Below are 23,528 nucleotides of genomic sequence, written 5' to 3' on the forward strand. Positions count from 1 at the left end.
CAGACACCCCGCTGAGCAGGGAGCCTGATGCGGGACTCCATCCCGGGACTCCGGAATCATGACCTGAGCAGCAGGCAGTCGCTTAACCAACTGAGCCACCCAGGCACCCGCAGTGTAGCAACATCTTTATAAAGTACTGAGAGAAAAGCAAAACCAGTTACACCCCATGAAACGTTCTGCAAAAATAAGGCGAAATAATGACTTTTTCAGACAAGCAAAAGATGAGAAAATCTATTGTTAGCACATCTGCAATATAATTAATATTGCAGAAAGTTCTTCAGGCAGCAGGAAGTGATAACAGATAAAAAGTTGGATCTGTGTGAAGGAATAAGGAACACTGGGAGTGATAAATCTGTGAGTAAAGGTAAAAGATATTTTTCCTCATTTTAATCTCTTTATAATTGACTACTTAAAGAAAAAAAATAATGTGGGATTTATAACATATGTGGAAGTAATATGTATGACAACAATTCCACCAAATGGGAGGAAGGAGATGGAAGCATACCATAGGAAGGCCCTACACGCCTGTGTGAAGTGGTATAATATTTGAAGGTGGACCATGAGAAGTTCAAGATGTACAATGTAAAGCCTAGAGCAACCACTAAAATGAAAGGCAAATAAGTATAGCAACTAAGCCAATAATGTTTCCAATTAATATTCACAAAATATATTCAGTTAATCCAAAATAAGGCAAAAAATGAGAAAGAAACAAGAGGTGAGATTAATAGAAAAAAATATCAATATGGCAGATTTACTTGCATTCAGTGTAAATGGTCCAAACACTCTAATCAAAACATAGAGATTGTCTGATGGGATTAAAAAAAAAAAAAAAAAGCAAGCCTGGGTGGCTCAGTTGGCTGAGCATCCAACTCTTGGTTTTGGCTCAGGTCATGATCTTGGGGTGGTGGGATTGCTCCTATTGTCAGGCTCTGTGCTCCACATGGAGTCTGCTTGTCCCTCTCCCTCCCCCTGTTTGCTCATGCTCTCTCTCTCTCTCAAATAAATAAAGAAATAAAATCTTAAAAATAAAAAGCAAGACTCAACCATATGCTACCCAGAAGAAATCCAAGTTACGTATAAAGACACACAGATAGGTTAAAAGTAAAAGGATGGAAAATGACAATACCATGAAAACACTAGTCAAAAGAAAAGTAGAATGGCTATATTAATAACCAGCAAAGTTGATTTAATAACAAGCAATCTTACCAGGGGAAAAAAGGGACATTTCAAAATGATAGAGATTGATTCATCAAGAGATCATAACAACCCTAAATGTAGATTCACTCAGTATCACAGCTTCAAATTATATGACACAAAAACTGATAGAATAGAAAGAATAAAAATAAATGAATCCTCAATTATAGTTGGAAACTTCAACAGTCCTCTCTTGGTAATTGATAAAAAAAGAAGACACAAAATCAGCGAGGATGTAGAAGACATGAACAACATTAGGAAGAAAATTGACCTAATTAACATTTCAAAAATATATGGAATATTCATAAATAAGGACCATAAAATGGGCCAAGAAACAAGTCTCAATAAACTTAAAGGGACTGAAAGAATATGAAATATATTCTTTAAATTAATTAGAAGTCACAGAAGGATATCTAAATATTTGGAAATTAAACAACTTCTAAAGAACCCATGTATCAGAGAACAAAGCATAAGTTAAATTAGAAAATATTTTGAACTAGAAAGGCAAGCCACAAAATGAGGGAAAATACTTGGAAAATATATATCTGATTAAGGTCATTAGTGCAGAATATATAAAGAACATTCACAGTTCAATAAGAAGACAAACAATCCTCCTCCACCAAAATGTGAACCCTTTGCTAAAGAAGATATACAAATGGCAATTAAATACATGAAAAGCTATTCAAAATTAGTATTGGGGAAATGCAAATTAAAGCCACAGTGAAATTCTCAGCCTGCAGCTCTCTGGCTCCGGCTGTCTCCTCCTCTCCTCTGGGGCTCCACCATTGTGGGTCCCTGGCCCCACTGGCTGCTCTCCACCCTCTTGCTACTCCACACCTGTCAGCTGCACTTTGACCCTGAGCTGCTGGGCACCTGGGTCTTCCAAATGGGCCCCAATAGTTCCCAACACCACATCAACTGCTTGGTTATGGGACCACCAGGAAAAAAAAAAAAAAAAAGTGGTGGTGCACCTTGAGAACTTGGATACAGCATGTGGTAATTTTGGCCATCTCACTATCATTTGCAATCAAGGCTTTGAGATTGTGTTAAATGACCACAAGTGGTTTGCCTTTTTAAAAGTTATTCAATAGAGCATCTGTTGAGGGGTTCTTTTTAAAAGACAGACAAAAACTGACTTTGGGGCGCAGAGGCAGGGCAGCATGCAGCCGTGGACCTGCCTGCCTCTAACAGCTAGCAGAGGCCACTCGCCCCTACATTCCCTTCTGGAGTCTTTATGTGCATGTTTTAATGTTGAGGAATCCTGGCAACCTACCTCCAAGTCAGCTGCCCTCCTGAACATTTCTCTGGAAAGCCACAACTGCCATTTTGAAATGGGAACAACCAGAGACTACACAGGAAAAAGAAAGAAAAATCTGGAAGTCTCAGGTGGCTTCACCACTCAGCCTTTGAATAAAAGGAAAAATATGCAACTCAGGTTTGTTCTCTTTTGACTATTCTATCAAAATGATTTTTCCATACTGATTAGGATTTGAATTTTGTGTTTTGTTTTGTTCATAGTGCAAATTTTATTCCCAGTTAAATTATCTTCCCATGTGCCTTCTTTCTCTAATTACCTTGAGGAACCCCAACCCCTATTGTAAGAAGAAAATAATGCTTCAGGATATCTTTTTTTTTTTTAAGATTTTTTATTATTTATTCATTTGAGACACAGAGAGTGAGAGAGAGAGCATGAGCAGGGGGAGAGGCAGAGGGAGAGGGAGAAGCAGGCTTCCCGCCAAGCAGGGAGCCCGATGCGGGACTCGATCCCAGGACCCCGGATCATGACCTGAACCGAAGACAGACGCTTAACCATCTCATCCACCCAGGCGCCAGTGCTTCAGGACAGCTTGAGATGCACAGATATGTTACTGGTGAGAAGATGATTCTATGGAGGGTGTGTCCCGGGGAACAGGCTTTCCGAGATAAGTCAAACTGCTGAAGGGTATCTTTTGGCAGATCATAGGCCTGCAGTACCCTGGCCAGAAAGACTGGGTGATTAATACATTTTGCTTGTTTCTTTTTTTATAGGGGCCAGCTTTGTGCTGAGAACTCAATGTACTCGACATACTTTACCTTACAAGAATCCTACAAAGTAGATAGTACTAGCTGCATTTTACAGATAGGGAAAATTAGTCTTTTACAGTGCTTAGGCTCACACAGCCTCTAATTTGTAAAATGACAAGAGCTAGTCTTTCAAGCCTGAGGACCTCCCTGAGGCTCAAGAGGGAAAGAGAAGCCATTCCACAAAGAAGTAATGGTACTTGGAGTAACATTTCAGTGGGTTTTCTGGTCCCAGTTCATAAGCATCATGGATGTTAGCTTAATGGAATGGAATATGCATTGCACTGGCTTCTGTTGAAATTTTAGGAGAATTGGCTTAAAGCTTATGTTTCCTTACCAAATTAGGCTACTCCCTTTCTTTCCTAACCCAGGGTCCGTCCTTTCGTTCAAGACAAAAACTTAACCTTCTTTCCTTTTCTAGTCCTCCAAATTGGAAGGAGAGCTTTGTAAACTTCAAATTAAGTATAAATTAAGTACCCTTGCCAAGTTTACTTCTCTTAATTACACTATTATTCACACTGATTGCTATCTTTTCGCTCTTTCCTACTAAACAATGGACCAGTTTCCTGCTCAGTTGTTCAGAACCGATTAATATCAGCTTTGGTAAACTGAAAATATGGGGCTACACCTAGTTCCATATTTTCTGGGAGGGCTTTTCTCCTTTTCTTTGCTTGAATGGAGGAATTTCTAGATACCAGATTTTTTATCATTATTTTATTGGTTCAGATCATTTTTATGACATCTGAGAGGTACTGGTCTGCTATTCTGGGAAAGTTATGTCTTAAGAAAGGCCAAGTAGCCATACACCCAACTACTGCTACCTGGATACTTCTTCCATCCTACCTCTGGACCTGATCATTCATCACTCAGGACCTTGATGCCACCTCTGTGAATCCTCCCCAGTCCTCTCCATTCGTGGGAGAAATGCCATCATTTTGGTTCACATTATGCTTTGCAGTCACCTCTGCTCAGGTAGTACTATACTAACTGCTGTAAGGGAGTGGTCTGATAGTGTGTCTTCATCGTCTTCCAGAGTGAAAAGCTGTAGATCTTGTGTATCTTTAGAACCTAATTTATAAGTGTTTGGAAAATTGACCACACTTCTCTTGTCTTTTCAAAGATTTTTCACAAGTAGTATCAGCGTACAAAGAATTAATTCTATAGGATCCTAGAAGCACAGATCAGGAATAATGCTGTGTTTATATTTTTGGTTCTTTGCTCTAAAGAACCTCAGGTTACCTGTCTCCAGAGTTCTAAAAGAGTTGTGTATTTTCAAACTGATTTTCAGGATGTAAATACTGACAAAACAGCTAATGTGTGTAAGAATGTATTCGATATGGAATTTAAAATCACCTCTACTAAAGTCTTTTTGTTTTTTCTATTTCTCTAAGCAACTTTATCTAAATGTTTTGATTATTGAAAAGAAGAGCTGATGGGCAGAAAATGGCAGATGTTTGTGTTAGGAGGCGCCCTAATACAATACTGCTTAGCATTCTCTGTCATAATTGCTTGTTTGTCTTCTCCTCTGGTCCTTAAACTCTATGAGGGATCAACTCTGTATTACTAACCATTTTATTCCCTGTGGATAGCATGGTGCATGATAAATAATAGGCCTTTAATAAACACAATGAAATACCACTACACACACCCCCACACGCTAATGCCTAAAATTTAAATATGGACAATACCAAGGGTAGACAAGGATATGAGTCACTAGAACATTTACCCATTGCTGGGGGAAATACAAAACGGTTCACAGACTTTGAAAAATTATTTGGAAGTTTCCTGTAAAGATAAATATAACCTTATCAGATGACTACATGACACCATATGACCTAGAAGTCGTATTTGTAGTACTTACTCAAGAGAAATTAAACCATATGTCAAACAAGGATTTGTATTCAAATGTTCATAGCAGCCTTCTTTGTAATTACCTCAAAGTGAAAATAACCCAAATGTTTATTGGTGAATAAACAAATTGTGGCATACCCCTGCAATGGAATATCACTCAACAATAAAAAGTAATAACTTACGTGTAACAACATAATGAGTCTCAAATGCACTATGATACATTTAAAATTTCATCGTCAAGGGGCACCTGGGCAGTCGGTTAAGCGTCCAACTCTTGATTTCGACTCAAGTCATGATCTTAGGGTTGTGAGTTCGAGCCCTGCATTGGGCTCCACGCTGGGCATGGAGCCTGCTCAAGATTCTCTCTCTCCTTCTTCCTCTGCACCCTCCCCACCTCTCTCTCTCTCAAAAAAAAAAAAAAAATTCATCCTCAAAAGACAACTACTGTGTGATTTAATTTATATGAACTTTTAGAAGAGGCAAAACTCTCATGCCAGAAAGGACATCAGTGGGATTTGCCAGGAGCCAGGGAGTATGGGGCAAGGGGGCATAGGGGAATTTTGGAGGGTAATGGAAATGTTCAATATTATAATTTTGGTGATGATAACATCACTGAATACATTTTTTAGCACGTATCTAATTGTGCACACAATTAGTGAATTTTATTATGTATATTAAACTTCTATAAAGCTGATTTTTAAAAATCATTTATAATTACCCCACTTAGGAAGAACTCTGCAAATGCTCCCATTCTAGCATCTTATTTGTGCCTAGTAGCAGCATAGAGATCTGGGGTCCGGCTTCCTAGGAGTAAATCCTAGTCTACCAGCTGGTAACTGGCTGGCTTTAGACAAATTGCTTATAAACATCAGAGTTTTTCCTCCACAAAGTGTAGATAATAATTGAACCTGGACCATAGGGTCTTGGTGAGGATTCAATAGAATGTTTAGCATAGTTCCTCAGAGAAAGGAAGTATTCCAAATGTTAGTTATTTTTCATCCCTATAAAAATGAACCCACAAGACATATATGGTTCTGCATTCCTCATGCAGATCCTAAAGCCATTTATTCTAAATTGTAGGATGTACCGATTTCATTACATTTTACTTCCTCAGTCTTTTTATGTGTTTGTGTGTGCATTGTGTGTGTGAATTATAGTCTACTGCTTGTATATTTTAAAGCATAGTTAGTCTGTGATGGGTAGAACTTTTATTTTAGCTTTTAAAAACTTAATCTTATGAGAAGCCTGCTGACAGCTATTTTAAAATTCTTTTACTAAATTCTTTTTTTCTCTTTCATCCCAGAGAGTATGTTTATTGGCTACAGATGTTAAGCACTTCACTAAGGAATGGAAAGCAGCAAGACAGAGTATGTACTTCACCTGAGTGGTTGCACAGAAACCAGTTGTCTCTGAACCTTTAAGAACTCAAGTGGAAAATACACTTAAAAATTTAAAGGACAGAGTCATAACATACAGTTTGAATTGGAATGACTGCAAGATTGTTTCAGGATTATAAGACTTCTGTCTAAAAGAAGTTAATAAAAGGAGTATTATGGTAAGTCCCTTATAATTATGATTTTGAACAAACCACTTTAAATTATGCTATAGCATGAACTGATAAGGAAAAAATGAATAGAAGGATATCAGGATGGCTGAGGATCAGAACCCAGAACAACAGCCTAAGGCAGTTATGGAGGTGAAACTATGTGTGACCCTGCAACCAAAACTCCAGTAAGAATTAGCTCAGAGACAGACCAGGAAAAGACTGTTTTGCAGTGATTTCAATATGCTAAAGGCAATCAATAGTGAAGGTTGGAGCTGGAGAGCATGAATGTAATAGAAACCCAGAGAAATATCACATGTTGTTGTGTTGCTTTTGTTGTTGATCTTGGGCTTGGTCCTGGCATTATTTTGAGCGGTGATAGCAAGTTGTTTCTAAATTTCAGGCAGAGGGGCACCTGGGTGGCTCAAATGGTTGGGCGTCTGCCTTCGGCTCAGGTCATGATCTCAGGGTCCTGGATCGAGCCCCGCATCGGGCTCCCTGCTCGGAGGGGAGCCTGCTTCTCCCTCTCCCTCTACTGTTCCCCCTGCTTGTGCTCTCTTGCTCTCTCTGTCAAATAAATAAATAAAATCTTTAAAAATAAATAAATAAAAATAAATTTCAGGCAGAAAAATAAGGAGCAAGAATATTTAGGGAAATTCTGAGAGTACCTATGATGGGCACTAACCTTTTCACTATATGCCATTAGAAACTGAAATAGTAATCCTGAGGCATGAATAGACGCAAGACGCAATGGTACAGAATAGAATTTAAGAATAAAATATAGGGGCACCTTGGTGGCTCAGTCTGTTGGGCTCCGACTCTTGATTTCATCTCAGGTCATGATCTCAGGGTCGTGGAATGGAGCCCTCCATCAGGCTCTGTGCTCAGCACAGAGTCTCCTTGTCCCTCTCCCTCTGCTTCTCCCCCTGGGTGTTCTCTCTCTCTCATAAATAATTAAATAAAATCTTTGAAAAAAAGAATAAAATATAAGGGTATAGGGAAAACTTAGGGATGCTGTCCCAAATGACAGAATATTTGATTTTGAATCTCCTTAATATCACTTATTAATTTAGCTTAGGGCAAAGATGGCACTTTGAAGTAGTAAAGAAAAAAAAATGGCTTATTCAATTAATGGCTTGGGGGTAAGTGGGTAGTCATAGCAAAGTTAGCTATTCCTATCTCAACACATCAAGAGATATTCCAGGCGGATCAGAGGTTCAAAAGTAAAAATGAAACTGCAAAAGTATTAGAAGAAGCCATTTAAGAATGTTCAAATAAATCAGATCGAGGATAGCCATCTATGTCTGATGCAAAACCCAGAAGAAAAAAGCATGAATAAACATGGTGCATTCAACTTCATAAAAACATTTTCTTTAAATCTGCTAGGCCAAAAATCGTAAGAAGGCCCAAAGACAAAACACAAGCCAGAGAAAAATATTTGCATTTCCTATCACAAAGGGCTAATTTCTCTGCTATATAAAGGACTCCTAGGAAGCAATAAGAAATAGATCAACAACCCCATAGAAAATGGAAAAGACTCAAACATTGTTTAAACATATGGAAAAATGTTCCTGTCCCTCAAAATAGCAGGCATGCAAATGAAAGTTACATTGAGAATTCATTGTCTACCTATCAGACTGGCAAAGATAATAAGATTATAAGCTGCATTGATGACAGTGTGAGCAAACATTCTCATACATTGCTGGAGGGAACGTAAGTTGCTGCAAGTTCTGTAGAATTCAGTTTGGCAGTACCTATTAAAATTAAAAAGCAAATAGCCTTTGACCCAGCAATTCCATTTCTAGCAGTTTATCCTGCAACTATTCTTACATATGTAAAATAACACATGAACCAGATTGTCATTACAGTATTCTTCTGTAAAAATAAAAGACTAGAATCAATCTAAATAGAACCAGTTATATGAATTATGTAAATTATGGTACCTCTTTTTAATGATGAAATTCCAATGAAATAATAAGCTTCTGTAAAAAAAAAAAAAAAGAAGAAGAAGAAGAAGAATGAGGGAAAGAATGTATGCGCTGATAAAAAATTTCCAAGATTTCAAAATGTATTTGTTGAATGAATGAATATGTCATTTAGTGAAAAAGTTAAGGTGCAAATGATATGCATAGTATAATCTATTTACACATTCATGTATTCATCAAATACATTTGAGCATCTGCTATGTGTCAGGCATCACACTAGACATTTGGGATATATCCATGAAATAGACAAAGATCTTAACTGTAGTGGAGCTTACATTCTGTTAAAGGAGACAATTGGTAAACCCCAAATGTGAACATTATATAGTAGTTTATCAGGAACTTTGAGTCCTGTGGGTAAAAGAAAGAGTAGAGCAGGGTATGGGAGATCCAGGGGTTTGGGAGTGGAGAAGAAGATAATGTGCACTGTTAACAATACCATGGTCAGGTTGGATCTTATTAGGTAAGATTTGAACAAAGGCTTGAAGAAGGTGAGGGCATTTGTCCGGAAAAGTGTCTGAGAGAAGAGTTCCAGGCGTGGGAGCTAAGGTAAAAGGCCCTAGGGCGGGCATATGTCTGCTGGTGTGGGAGCAGGCTGGCCAGGCTGAGCAGAGGGATCTGGAAAGAGTAGTAGGAAGAAGGTGAGGAAGACAGCGGGAGGCAAATCAGTGCAGGGCCGTATAAGGAGGTTGACTTTCATTCTGAGAAACAAGGAGCCCTGTTGGAATCTGAGGCACCAAGTGGCACTGTATGACTTCGAATTTAAAAGCTTCTGTCTGGTGGTCTGCGGAGAATAGGCTGTGGGAGGCAGCAGTGGAGGCAGAGAATCCTCAGGCAGGGACCCTCATCTCACGAGAGATGCTGGTGGCCATCACCTGGGTGACAACAGAGGTGGTGGTAGGCAGTGATTAGATTCTGGAAATGTTTTCCTACTTGCCAACAGGCTTTCCTGACGGACTGGATGTGGTATGTGAACAGGAGGAGTCAAGGACGGCTGAGCAACCCCAAGGCTGGGGGTGCCATGGGCTGAATGGGAAAGTGGCTGATGGAGCCTGTTTGGAGGAAAGATCGGGAATTCAGTCTGCACATGTTGAATTTGATTTATTTATTAGACATCCAAATGACTGTCTAATCAATGTCATCTGTAGATGGTATTTTGAGCCATGAATATGAATGTTACTATTTGTATAAACAGAGAAAAAAAGATACATATCCATTTGCTTGTACATGTATAAAATATCTCTTTTCCAGACATATGCACAAAACTGGTCATTTTGGTTGCCTATTTAGGAGAGTGGCTGGGGATCAAGTGTTGAATGGAGCCTTAGTTTTCATTGTATATCAGTTTAAACCTTTAATTTTGAACCATCTGAATTTATCACATTTAAAAAATTTCAAAAAACTATAAGCCACATTATCAAACTGCTACATTTCTGTGTCTAGAAGTTTCTTTCTCATTGCTAATTTTAATGTTGAGAAAAGGACAAATTAGTTTCATGGATTCCAAAGACACTTCTTGAACATCTACCATGTATAAGATACTGAGATAAAAAAAAAATTATCAAGATATGGCCTCTATTTTCTTTGATTTATTTATTTTAATTTTCTTAAGATTTATTTATTTATTTGAGAGAGAGAGAGCGAGAGAGAGAGAGCATCATAAGTCAGGAGAGGGAGAAGCAGGCTCCCCTCTGAGCAGGGAGCCCAACATGGGCCTTGATCTTAGGACCCCAGGATCATGACCTGAGCCCAAGGCAGACGCTTAACTGACTGAGCCACCCAGGCGCCCTGATATATTTTTTAAAAGTTTTATTTATTTATTTGAGAGAGACAGCTCACGTGTGGGTGTCGTGGGAGGGCAGAAGGAGAGACTCTTAAAGCAGACACACACCCCTCACCACCAGCGACTGAATGGGGAGCCTGTCTCAGGGCTCAATCTCACGACCCTGAGATCATGACCTGAGCCAAAAACAAGAGTCAGATGCTTAACATACTGAGCCACCCAGGCGCCCCTGGTCTCTTCTTTAATACAATAATGTGTTAAATTTGAATGTAAATCTATCTTCTGGAACTAATTAGTAGTAAAAGTTATACCTTATTAGGATTAACAAGCAGCTAATTTTATTAAGCACAGCTGCTGTGGTTTTTGAATACAATAAAGTAGGTATCATATGGCTATTCTGACCCTCAGAAAAGATTCAGAATTATTTTATGATCCAAAACCAAATGAAATAACTGAAGATAAGGTTGATCATACAAAAAAAAATAATAATGCCTAATCTATTCTTTTATTTCTTGCTCAATACTTTCTGGTTTCTGTGTGTTTGTTTTGTTTTAATATAGAAAAGTACAATCATAAGAAACACTTATAGATAGTCCACTCCCCAGAATTAACAAGTGTCAACATTTGGTCGTTGTCTTCATCAGCTCAAGGTGCAATAGCAAATTGCCATAGATGGGGTGGCTTAAACAACAAACCTCTATTTCTCACAGTTCTGGAGGCTGGGAGGCTCAGGATCAAGGCAGCAGCAGATCCGGTGTCTGGTGAGAGCCCGCTTCCTGGTTTACAGATGGCAGTCTTGCTCACTGTGTCCTCACATGGCAGGGAGCAGAGGGAGGAAGCAAAGTCTGTGTCTCTTTTTATAAGGGCACCAATTGCGTCCAGGAGGGCTCCATCCTCATGACCCTACTACCTGCCAAAGCCCCAACCCATAATACCACCACACTGGGGATTAGACTCTCAACATTCGAATTCAGGGGAGCACAGTCAGTCCATAGCAAGGTCATCTTTGCTTTACATATTCTAATGACACATATAAAAGAGCACAGATAAAATGTGGGTCTTCTTTATTCTCTTTTCAGTCCCATTTTCTCCCCTCCTCAGAGACGACCACTCTCCTGAGTGCACGCCTTTAAGGGTCTTCATTTTACTACACTTTTGTATTCATAAATAAGAGATAAACTTTCAGTAGATGGGCTCTTACTTTGTATACACTCCTCTGACACTTTTTCGCCTCACATTATGCCATTTTCACCTCACATTATGTTTTTGAGATCTATCCATGTTGACACATCACCATTTTATTATCCAGAGAGAAGTAAAATCATAGCAGTTTTTATTTATTTTTTTCATAAGGAAACCATATAAGAATTGGAATTGGATTATTTGTTAAATGCCCTAAAACACTAAGACTGCATTCTCCAACTGTGTCCCAAGTCGCCCTCGGGCACTGTAGCAAACTCACAGGGGTGAAGCAGGGTATTTTTAAATTTCAAGAGAAACACAATGATATTTGTCAGCTCCACACAAGCTATTAGGTGCTGGTTTTGGCCTAGGTCCAGAGTAGTTAGGCACCTCTTTTGGCGTAGGGATGCCATGAAAAAATTATTAAATAATGTCATCAGGAACTGAGGAAGTTTAAGAATTTTATTAAGAATAAAAAACCTGTGAACCTGTGTTCTCTATCAGGCCACATTACCTGGTGTATAACTACAGGAATTATAGGCGGAATACCTCTGAGAAAATGACCAGCCTTGCAAACCTAAATCTACTTCCTTGGTAAAAACAGTAAGTGATGATATGGAGCACCTAGAAGGAATAGTTTAATGTTTTAACTCTCTGGCAAATTGAGTTTCTAAATTGCTTCAGGTATATCGTTTTCACCCAAAATGTCCCACCGACTATGATAAAACCTAAATGTGCACTTAGCTATTTACTTGTGCCAGAAGCACAGCAAGAGTTGAGAGTTAGGGAGGGCTTATGGGTGTTTTTGAGAGTCTACAAATGAGGAGGAGATGGAAGACCTCTGGCATGGTTTTTAATCAATAACAAATCAACCAGCTTTTACTCACAAGCCATATTTCTAAAGATTTAACCTACGATTTATCCCTTCGGGGGAACCAGGAACTCAGCTTGAGGAATATTATTGAATACTTAGCCCCATCTCAAAGGATAGCACTAGGGTCCATTTTAGGAATGCTTGCATTCATGCTCCAGCAGTCGCTAGGCATGCTGTCAGGGGCAGTGAGCTTTTCCGAAGAGGAAGAGGTTGAGAAGACAGGAAAAGTGACAAGGCCGTTCTCTTCCATCATGGACACATCTGCACATATTTCCCTCCATGATCCCAGGGCCAAGCCACCTAGCTTGCTTTCCTGGCTCCTATTTTACCTAAACTCAATTTAGTATTTCATTTGTTTCTATTTAAACGTAAAAAGCCTTGGAGCCCTGGCTGGCTCAGTCGGTAGAGCATGAGACTCCTGATCTCAGGTTAGTGAGTTCGAGCCCCATGTTGGGTGTAAAACTTACTTAAAAAAAACAAACAAACAAACATAAACATAAAAAGCCTTATAACAGAAAAAAGGGATTATCTGTTTATAGAAAGTCATGAGGATAGGTTATATAAACCTTTAAAAGGAAACATGAAGAAATCTGAGTGTGGGGGGGGAATTGCTGAACTTGAAAAGAGAAAAAAAAAAAACAGTAGCTTTTAGAGGAATGGCTTTTGATTTTAACAAAATTAATACCTTATGTTGCTAAGAAATCTGAGCTGAAAATATACTGTATTTTCTTCCTGACTAAGTGATATCCATCTCCCAAAGGACCATCTGTGGTCATTATGATGTCACCTTGGCAGAAACTTGAGGACATTAGTGGATCAGATGTCTTGAGTCTTAATAAAACACCATTAACATTTAAAATAAATGATTATATAACCTATTCCTACTTTCTTTGTAGAGGAGGTGCTTCCAAAAAATATCATCAAACATATTCTCTTTCAATTATAAATGGATTCAAATATAATTTTTTCCAGGATGCTAATGTCACATTTTATGACCCATTGCAGAGAAATAAATAATTCGGAGTGTTTTCTGGATTACTGGAATCTAAAAGTAAAGCTAGCCTGGAGGTCATGTAATAGTTTTGCAAAACCTAAATCCATCCTAAAGGTCAGCATCAGATTCATAGTCATGCTTGCCTAGTCCTTATGTGATTGCAGTGCTTGAATAATGGCCTATGACAGATGTTTTTCATTTTTCTCAGAACTATGATTTTAGGTGGAAAAACACCTAGCAGTGGCATATCGAACTTCATGTCAAAAATGCTAAGGTGAAATCTTGTACTAAATGAGGAAAGTGATTTGACCCCAAAATATAATGAAAACCTTTAAAGTTTGAATTTTTTCCTATCTTTTATCGAGAATTTAGGCTGGAGGTGGTAGGTTTGGTCATTCACTAAGCATTTGTGGAAAACCTATTGTATGCAGTCATTGTGATAAATTTACAGGGATTACAGAGATCTATCAGAGAGAAGTGGGAGATGATGGGTTGATAAACAATAATAATTACACAGCAATGCCAGATCTAGGGAGTGCTTCACTGAGGGCATTAATAAAGGGCTGTAGTTGAGAGACATGTAACGGCTAGGTGTGATCAGGGCCTCGAAGGACTAGTTCAGTCTCCATTGGCAGATTTGGTGGGAAGAATATAGGGTAATCTAGGCAGAGAGAAATTCATGAGGAAAGGTACAGTCAGGAAAATGTAAACTATGTGGTACACAGAGAGGGGGTCATGAGGAATGAGACTGGAAAGAGTGATCACGGGCAATCATGGAGGCCCTCCAATACCATGCTACAGAATTAGGAACTTACTTGCTAGTCAATAACATAATCATGAATATCTTCAAAATGGATCAGAGAAAGATATCCACAGTAAAATCAGAAAATAAAGAGCTAAATCAACCAAGTGATTCTCCAAGTTCATGATGCAGGAAGCTCTTTTGCTCAGTCAAGAGACACTTACCTATTTAGAAAAAAAAAAATAGATGAAAGCTTTTTGCTATCATTATGTGTTTTTTAAATTTGGAGATTGTTTTCTAGTGGGGTCTTGAGAAGACCCAAAGATTAACAAAATAATGCATGTGAAAGAGCTTTGCAAGCAATAAAGTCCTATTTTTTGTATTTATTTTTAAAATTCCAGTGTAGTTCCCATACAGTGTTATGTTAGTTTCAGGTGTGCAACATAGTGATTCTATACATCACTCAGTGCTCATCTTGGTAAGTGGAATAAAGTCCTATTTATCTCTTTCATTTCAAGTAACATGAAACAATAATTTACATGAGCAGAAGAATAATACAACATTAAGGACATGGAATAGAAGTATTTTATTGTATAAAAACTAATAATATTCTTGAGGACAAAGTAAGAGACGAGGAGAGACAGGATGGCACGCAGGGAGGGAGATGGAAGGAGGGAACAGGGAAGACAGAAGGAAAAAGGAAGGTGGGGGAGAAAGGAAGGCAGCTGGATGGGAGTAGACAAGGTCCATAGAGAGAGACACGGGGTGGGTAGTGGTGAGGTACACAGCCGGCAGGGACTTCAGAAGAGCCCTCACCTGTTCACTTACCTCTGCTGACAACTTCTCTTCTTCCATCACTGGCACTCCCTCCAAGCTTCTGAGCTGGCTTTCTTTCTTTCTTTCTTTCTTTTTTTAAAAATTTATTTTCTGAGCTGGGTATTTCTTGCTCCTCTCCAAATCAAGGAATAGAGAGTACCTAGGGGTTCGATTTAGGTCATAGTTCACCTGATGACCAGACTCTCAATAGCCTATGAACGGATAGCAATCTTAGGAATCACCTACTTTTGCAAAAGGTTTCATAGATGTATGATTTTATTGCAAAGAAATTTCAGTTCTCAAAGTGTCTTCCTGTCTATTACCTCCTATGAGCTTTCCAGTTATATAGAAGGCACATCCTTATTCTCACTGGACAGATCAGAAGAGGAGAAATGGTTGTAAGGCCTTCCTGAGTAAGTGATATCCATCTCCCCAAAGACTGTCTGTGGCCATTATGATGTCACACTGGTAGAAACTTAAGGATATGAGTGGATCAGTTGTCTGGAGAATGGGTGGAAACTATCTCAAGTCTTGGTAAAACAATCAGTGATTACAGAACCTATTCCTGTTTTTTCTTTGGGGGGAGTACAGTTTATTACAGTGAAAAGGGTACTGGGTTAAATCAGAAGATCTGAGTTTTAATAGTAATAATGACATTATTAGCTAATGAAAATAGCTACATGTAGTCAATGCTTCCGCCAAACACTGCCCTAAACCCCTGGCTGGCGTTAATCCCTTTCCCTTCCACCATGACTGTGTGAGGTCAGCACTGTTTTTTGGTAAGTGATATAACGAAGGTTTAGAGAGCTTCAGTGATTTGGCCAAGTGTTTTAGTTCAGGCTCTGTATCACTCAAACTATTTATAACCTCTTTGGGCCTCTTATTTCCTTATCTGTAAAATCACTACGATGATTTGAAAAAGAATGGAGATTGAATTTATGAATCAAAGACAGACAGCCTGTTAGACAATGTCAGGGGTTGCTCAACTTTTTCTGTAAAGGACCAGATACAAAATATTTTCGGCTTTTCAGGCCACACCGTCTCTGCTGTGGCTTCTCAGCTCTGCTGCGGTAGAGCGAGGTCGGCCGTGAGCACACGGAGGATGAGCGCGGCTGCGTTCCAGCCCAACTTTATTACGGACACGGAAATCTGACTTTCATATCATTTCCACATGTCACAAAATATTACTGTTCTTTGTTTTTTTCCAACTACCTAAGAATATAAAAATTATTATTAGCTTGCAAGCCATTCAAAAACAGGCAGGGGGATGAATTTGGCCTTCTACGTCCACAGAAGATCTTCCTAGAAAACAGGTGCATCTATAAGTTAGACATGATTGATAATATTATTTGTAAATGACTGGAAAGAAATATCTTTGAGTAGAAGAAACTGTTTCATCTGTTCTCATCAATAACCACAGACTCTGCAGTGCCTTATACTTCTGACATGCACCATGTTAGAAGGACCTGCTGGAACACATAGGAGTCCATATATCCTGGGACTAGATGGGGTGGATTCCTTAGAAGCTAAGATCAAATCGATCCCAAAGGCAAGCCCAGAAAAAAATTTCTAGGTAAAGAAAGCAATGTTGCTAAATTCAGAAAGAGTTGGTTTTTTAAAATACAAGCATTAAGCAGGTGTTTAATAAAATTAACGGGTAGCTTTTTGAGCATCTACAATTATGGGTTTGGGGTTCTCCTCAAGGTAGTCAGGCTCCTGGCAACAGCGGGCAAACAGGTTTGGAGGTAGCATCAGTAGAAGTGATTGTGAATGTCCCGTTCTCGATTTTATCTCCATGTGTAGTCTTCTTGATGATCTCCCAGTCATTAGCACCTCAAATCACAGCATCTAGAAACAAACACCCCCTAATCCATGCACATGCAAACTCATGTGCACATGTGTACTGTTTTGTCAGATGTGCTCCTGGCTGTAGTGCATTCATCCTGTTGGCTTCTTTAATCTCTCAAGCATTCTGGTGTGAGAATTCTTTTCATTGTTTGATACCCTGAAGAGAGGAGTTGATTTGTGGCAACCTACTACCGTACATGTAAATATCTTATACAGACGTTAGATTTAGGATGTCCTGATGAGGCTTAAGAACAGGTCTCAAAAAATAAATAGATAAAAATTAAAAAATTAAAAAATTAAAAAATAAAACAGGTCTCCTTGGAGGGAGTGGCTAAACAGAAGGCATCTCCCCAAGAGAGCGCTCAATGCCAGTGTCCATCATCTGTGGATGGAGCAGGTCCTCATACCGGAAACAGGAATCTGAATTCTGTGCTAATGCACAGAAAAGTCTTACTTCTCCCAGACCCAGCCCTCTAAGGGTTGGACTTAGAGGAAAGGTGCCAGGTGAGTGCTTTTGTGTGGTAAACACCAGAATGGAGCCTCAGCAGGAAGGCAGGTCAAAGGTCCATTTTGTTCAAGCCTTGGAGAGTCGGCCACATCTTGTAAGCAGATTATGTTCTTTGTTATGCTCTTTCTTTCTTTGTTTTATTACCCTGGGCTTTGGTAAATTCTGATTGAAATGTTCCAGCCTTGCGGTAGTTAGGATCGCTGTTTTAAAAGGAAACATGTAGAAGCCAAGGTGTTAAAAGGGGAGCAGTGCCCCCCTGAGGCCAGCTCAGCCTGGCAGCAGTAACCAGTGAGATCCCCAGGGGACTGTGCAGCGTCTGCGGAGATCCTCCTTCCTGCACCGTTCCTGCAACCTGGGAGTTGGGACAATATGGGGAAGGCCATCTTCCTCATTGTATAGTCTTCACAATTTCTTAACTCCTTTGCAGATAAGCATTCTTCCATAGTAAGTGTGAGATGATAGTGTGTAGAGTAGGTGTAGGCAGGAGTTTCTGTGACCTCAAGCAAGTTACTTGACCTCTCTGTGCTTCAGTTTCCCCAATGATCAAATATATATAATTGTACCTCTCTGAAATGATGTATACAAGGATGAAATAGGTTAATATATAAACATATCTGCCCCAGCGCCTGGCTTATACTACATCCTCAGTGCAAGTTTCCTGTTGTTACTAGAGTACCTTGCCAGACTAGTTTTTTATCAGCCTGACTATTGGGACAAAATGATCTTCTTTCCTGGGTCTTCTGACTCCCTGTAAAATTAGTAAACTGTAGTAAAACTCTGGACATCAGCCCGTAGGACCCTAGTGCTAAGCTAGGCACTGTGAGAACTCCCAAAGAATTTTGCAACATAGTTCTTGTCCTCTGGGTGCTTACGAACACATCTGAAAAGCCGATGGGGGTTTAATGGTGGCTACCCTGCGTTAATAGCCTTGATGACGTTGGGCAGGGTTTTTTTTAGCCTTGCTAGACCTCAATTTGCTCTTCTGCAAAATGGAGATTATAATAGTAACCACCTCATAGGGTTATTATGAGAACTAAATAAGTTAATAATAAAGGTGCTCACCACAGTGCAGACATATGGTAAATGCTGGTTGTTAGTGTGTGCTACCGTGCAGCAGTGTGTGGATGATGAAGTGTGGACAAGAGCGGGGCCCCGGGGACAGAGCAGAGGTCCCAGGAGAGGCCGTTGTATGCTGGAACAATGACAGCATCTTCGCGAAGGAAATAAGACTGGAGCTGAGGCTGTGGGTTGGGCAGGATGGGGACAGGCAAAAACAAGTTGAGAAAGGAATAGTATTGCCAAAAACACTAAGAAGGAAATTGGTGGGGACATTTGTTATTACAGACTTTCTTATTAATTCCAGCATGACAGAACCCCCTTTGAGAATTGCAATGTGTCATAAATGGATTTAAGTGCTTACTGAATATTTTCGGATTTGCAGAAGAGACAGGACTGTGTGGCTTCTCCCTGACAGTGATCTCATGTCAGTTTCTAGAATTCTACAGAATTGTTGTAGAATTCTGTTATGTAGTCGGAGGGGGAAAATGGAAGAATCTGTAGCTGGAGGATCCTATTCTGACAGCAGACGGCTCCCTCACATACAGGTAAGAAAAGAAGCACTGTGGTCTACCTAGGAATCATTTCAGTCCTTCGTGTGGTTGCCACATATTGCATATCATGGAGGCTGAATTTGGAAGTAATCCTTTGCATTGATTTTTTTTGTATGAAAGATGATATTAAAGCGGCAGGAGGAGCTTCCTTCCTAGGAGCTATGCTTACCTCTGAGGACAACAACCTGAGTATTGTTCCTTCTGGGAATGAAAGTCACACCCTTGGCAGGACGTACTCCCTTCGTTCCCTCACAGAGGTTGCTATTGAGCCTTAACAGCGCCTCACTTACACCCGCTGTAGACAGCACAGACTTGGGCTTCCAGCCATTCCAACATTAGAGTACGATTTTAGTGACAGCACTGGTCACACACGGGTACTTTCATTTCACCATTTCTTGGTACTTAGACTCCACAGACCTCAGCTGCCTCTCACTCAGTAGCAGAAGTGAAGTACTACTCTCTTTTCCACCCAGAGACCTCCTGAAACCCACACTTGGTAAACCCCACTCCATCCTGGTCAGCTTGGCACAGTTTCCCATACTGTTTCTCCACATCAGGTTGACCTTTGTTAGTGTCCTCTGCTCAGGGTACTGCTGGAGAAAGAAGGCGAATGGAGCAAATCTGGGTCGTGGAAGATTTAAAATAACAGGATTGCTGTGTTGGGAGGTTAGGACTCCTCGGCTTCCAACTCCTCCGCTTTCTATGGTTTTCTAAAACGCGGAAACAAGAAAAGTTACCTGGTCCATCAGTTCCACCTTTGCCTCCATAGGCCAGTCTTAAGCCTCCCTTCCCGGCACATACGCTGTCAACGATCTTATTTATTCCAATGGCTGCACCCGGAATGTTCTATGTAAGCTAGGCTGGGGCAGCAACATACTGGAAGGAGCTGAGGACCTGTCTAGAAGCTATATTGACATAGCCCACTGCTCTGTCTACTTCGATGTATTTACTGGGGAAGTAGGGAATCTAAAGCGCTTGTCCTGAGCCACCCCTTGGTTCCACTACTGCGTTGAGCTGCTTGGCCTCCCTGCCCAACATGGTAATTGTGAAGTTTGTTTCAATGAGAAGATGGAGAATATGAGGCTGGAGTGTTGTGAGCAGGCGTGTCCCCACCACCGCACACTCTGTTCTCACCTCAGTCTCTTCAATCCTTCTTAGCCTTTATGGAATCATAAAACTCCTTGAGGATCTGATCAAACCACGACCCCTGAAAAAAGTGCCCATGGACATAATGCTTTGGATATAGTATCAGGTCCACACAGCCTTAGAAGCTCCCTAGCACCTCTGATTAAAACTCTGCCTTAGAAAAAGATATTTTTCCTTAAAAAACAAAAACAAAACACACAAAAAACACCTAGCCACTTTGCCTGCTATATCATATTCTTTCTCTCTTTATGAGATTTTTTTCCCTACAATAGCTGTTAGCACTTCCCTTTTTTTTAAGATATATATATTTGGGCGCCTGGGTGGCTCAGATGGTTAAGCGTCTGCCTTCGGCTCAGGTCATGATCCCAGGGTCCTGGGATCAAGTTCCGCATCGGGCTCTCTGCTCCTTGGGTGCCTGCTTCTCGCTCTGCCTTTCTCTCTCTCTCTCTCTCTCTCTGTCTCTCATGAATAAATAAATAAAATCTTTAAAAAAAAAAAGATATATTTATTTATTTGTGAGAGAGCATGCAAATACGAGTGGGGGGAGGGGCAGAGGGAGAGGGAGAGAGAATCCTCAAGCAGACTCCCCACTGAGCACAGAGCCCGAGGTGGGGCTCTATCTCACCACCCTGAGATCATGACCTGAGCCAAAATCAAGAGTGGGATGTTTAACCAACTGAGCCACCCAGGCGCCCCACTGTTAGCACGTCAATTTCTAACCTTGTTCCAGGATCTCTCCCAAGAGCTTTCTGTACATCAAATAATTTAATCATCACAAGAACCATATGGTGGGTAGGCACGATTGCACAGATTAGAAACGTAAGACTCGTGGAGTTTAAGTAACTTTTCCAAGATCACACAACTGTTTGTGTACAAAGCCTTAATCTATCTGTATGTTTCTTTTCGGGGCATACTCAACTTGTAGGCTTAGATGAGCAGATGTTATCTGAAAAGGCCATGTATTAATTTCCTAGAGCTACAGTAACAAATTAACATGAATGAAGTGATTTAAAACAACAGAAATTTATTCTCTCACAGCTATGAGAGGTCAGAAGTCTAAAAATAAAGTTATCATCAGGCCACACTCGCTCTGGAAGCTCTAGAGGAAAATCTGTTCCTTGCCTGTTCCAGCTTCTAGAGATTGTTGGCATCCCTTGGCTTGTAGCTACCTCTCTCTCTTTTCACAGTGTCTTCAATGTGTGTCTGTTATCTTCCTTTGCCTCTCTCTTATAAGGATACTTGGAATAGTGTTTAGGGCCCACCTGGATAAACCAGGGTAATCTCATCTCAAGATCCTTAACTTAATTACACCTGCAAAGATTCTTTCCAAACAAGATAACATTGATAGGTTCCAGAGATAAAGGGCCAAGACTGGATGATAATATATGTAAACAGTTTTTAAATGGGTGAACGACAACACCTCAAGAATACTGATGATAGATTAACGTCAGCCTTGAGAGAGGTTTCCAAAGCAGTGTTTCCCAACTGTGGCTGCACACTGTAACACCTGGGCATCTTGGAAAAATATCAGCGCCCGGAACGTGTACCAGGCCAGTTGATTCAGAATCTCTGGGAGGGGGCTTGAGCGCCAGTACTTTTCCAATGGTCCTCAAATTAACAAAAGATAGACCAAACATATATACAGGAAATGACAAAATATTATTGAGAGAAATTAAAGAACTAAGTAAATAGAAAGATACACCACGCTCATGGATTGAAACACCCAATATTATAAAGATGTTAAAAATTCATCTATAGATTCTTTTTTTTCATCTATAGATTCTAATTGATCTGTAGAAACCAGCAAAAATCTGACGAATATTTTTGTGAAAATTAATAAAATGATTTTAAGTTTTATATGGAAGGACAAAGAGCTAAATAAAAATAACTGATATAATCTTAAAGAAGAACAATGGGTACTTTGTTGTTACCAAGATTTATTATAGAGCTACAGTAATTAATACAGCATGGTATTGATGCAAAGATGGATAAAAGATTGGAACACACAATCCAAACAGGCCAATAACAACACACTTACACATACTTGACTTGTGACAAAGGAGACACTGAAATGTGATGAGGAAAGAATGCCCTTTTTTAATAAATGGTGCTAGATCAACTGGATATCCATATGGGAAAGAAAAAAAAAGAACATTGGCTTCTACTTCACACCAAAGATGAACATCAATTCATAGTATTGTGTGGATCTAAATGTGAAAGGCAAAATAATAAGGCTTCTAAAAGGCAACTTAATATATCTTCATGACTTGGGAGTAGGCAAAGCTTTCTTAAACAGAACACAAAGTGTGTTAACCATAGAGAAAAAGATTGATAAATTAACTTCATTAAATTTAAATGTTTGAAATTCCCTGTTATACCTGCTACCAATGTCTTATGATAGATTTCTCAGTTCATATTTTATTCTTGCTTTCCAAATTCCTCACCCTCCTCCGCTTTCTTTATCTCTTTCAGGCTTTGTTCTCATCACAAAGATTTGATCCTACCTTTGATCAAAATAGGCTTTTCTCATAATTTATTCTTCATGTCCTTGTTTGGGGAATTTCTGTAATGTTAAAGAGTTTCTTATTTGTTCTACTGAGCCAAATAACTTATTTTTACCACATTAAAAACTTGGATTTACTAGTGATAAGAAAATCGTGGTATATCCATACAATGAAATACTAATCAGTAATAAATGGGAATGAGCTACTGATATACACAGCATGGATGAATCTCAAAACAATTATGCTACCTGAAAGAAGCTACACAAGCAAAAAATACATGTTGTGTGATTCCATTTATTTAAAAATCTAGAAAATGTAAACTAATCTAATTTTTAAAGATTTATTTATTTATTTATTTGAGAGAGAGAGAGGGAGAAAGGGTAGAGGGAGAAGCAGACTTCCCGCTGAGCAGGGAGCCTGAAGCAGGGCTGAATCCCAGGACCCTGGGATCATGACCCGAGCCAAAGGCAGACGCTTAACCAACTGAGCCACCCAGGCGCCCCACAAACTAATCTATTGAGACAAAAAGCAGATCAGTGGATGTCTGAGATGGGAGCACAAGGGAGGAATGAAAGGAAGAGATTACCCTGGGACAGGAGGGAACTTTGGGGGCAAGGGGCTGATGATATATATGTTCATTACCTTGATTGTGGTTATAGTTATAGAGTTATATGCAGTTTATTGTATTAGAAGTCTTCAGGAATTCTAATATTGGTAAAAAAAATTATAAGTATCAGTGAATTATGACATTTTTGGTATTTTAAGTCATGTTTAGTATTCAGTCATCAACATAGCTAATCTATTTTTTAAAATGTCTAATACACAAGTGTATCATTGTCCATCAGAATCAAAGACAGAATTTGTATATGATACTGAAAAGATGGGGAATT

The 23,528-nt window shown here is 39.6% G+C and overlaps 1 protein-coding gene across 1 annotated transcript in view; it reads left to right on the forward strand.

Moving 5' to 3' along the window:
• The window catches only part of CFAP206 (cilia and flagella associated protein 206), a 61,227-nt gene continuing 37,699 nt past the window's right edge, over positions 1 to 23,528 (forward strand). Inside the window, exons 1-3 of the mRNA XM_064597845.1 lie at positions 1 to 2,629; positions 6,410 to 6,661; positions 18,742 to 18,982. The gene's annotated coding sequence lies outside the window, so the exon portion shown is untranslated. The remainder of the gene's footprint in view (positions 2,630 to 6,409; positions 6,662 to 18,741; positions 18,983 to 23,528) is intronic.

This window comes from Mirounga angustirostris, unplaced genomic scaffold (genome assembly GCF_029215605.1).
Source record: "Mirounga angustirostris isolate CCGP_5_RB_7025 unplaced genomic scaffold, mMirAng1.0.hap1 SCAF_8, whole genome shotgun sequence".
Lineage (NCBI taxonomy): Eukaryota > Metazoa > Chordata > Mammalia > Carnivora > Phocidae > Mirounga > Mirounga angustirostris.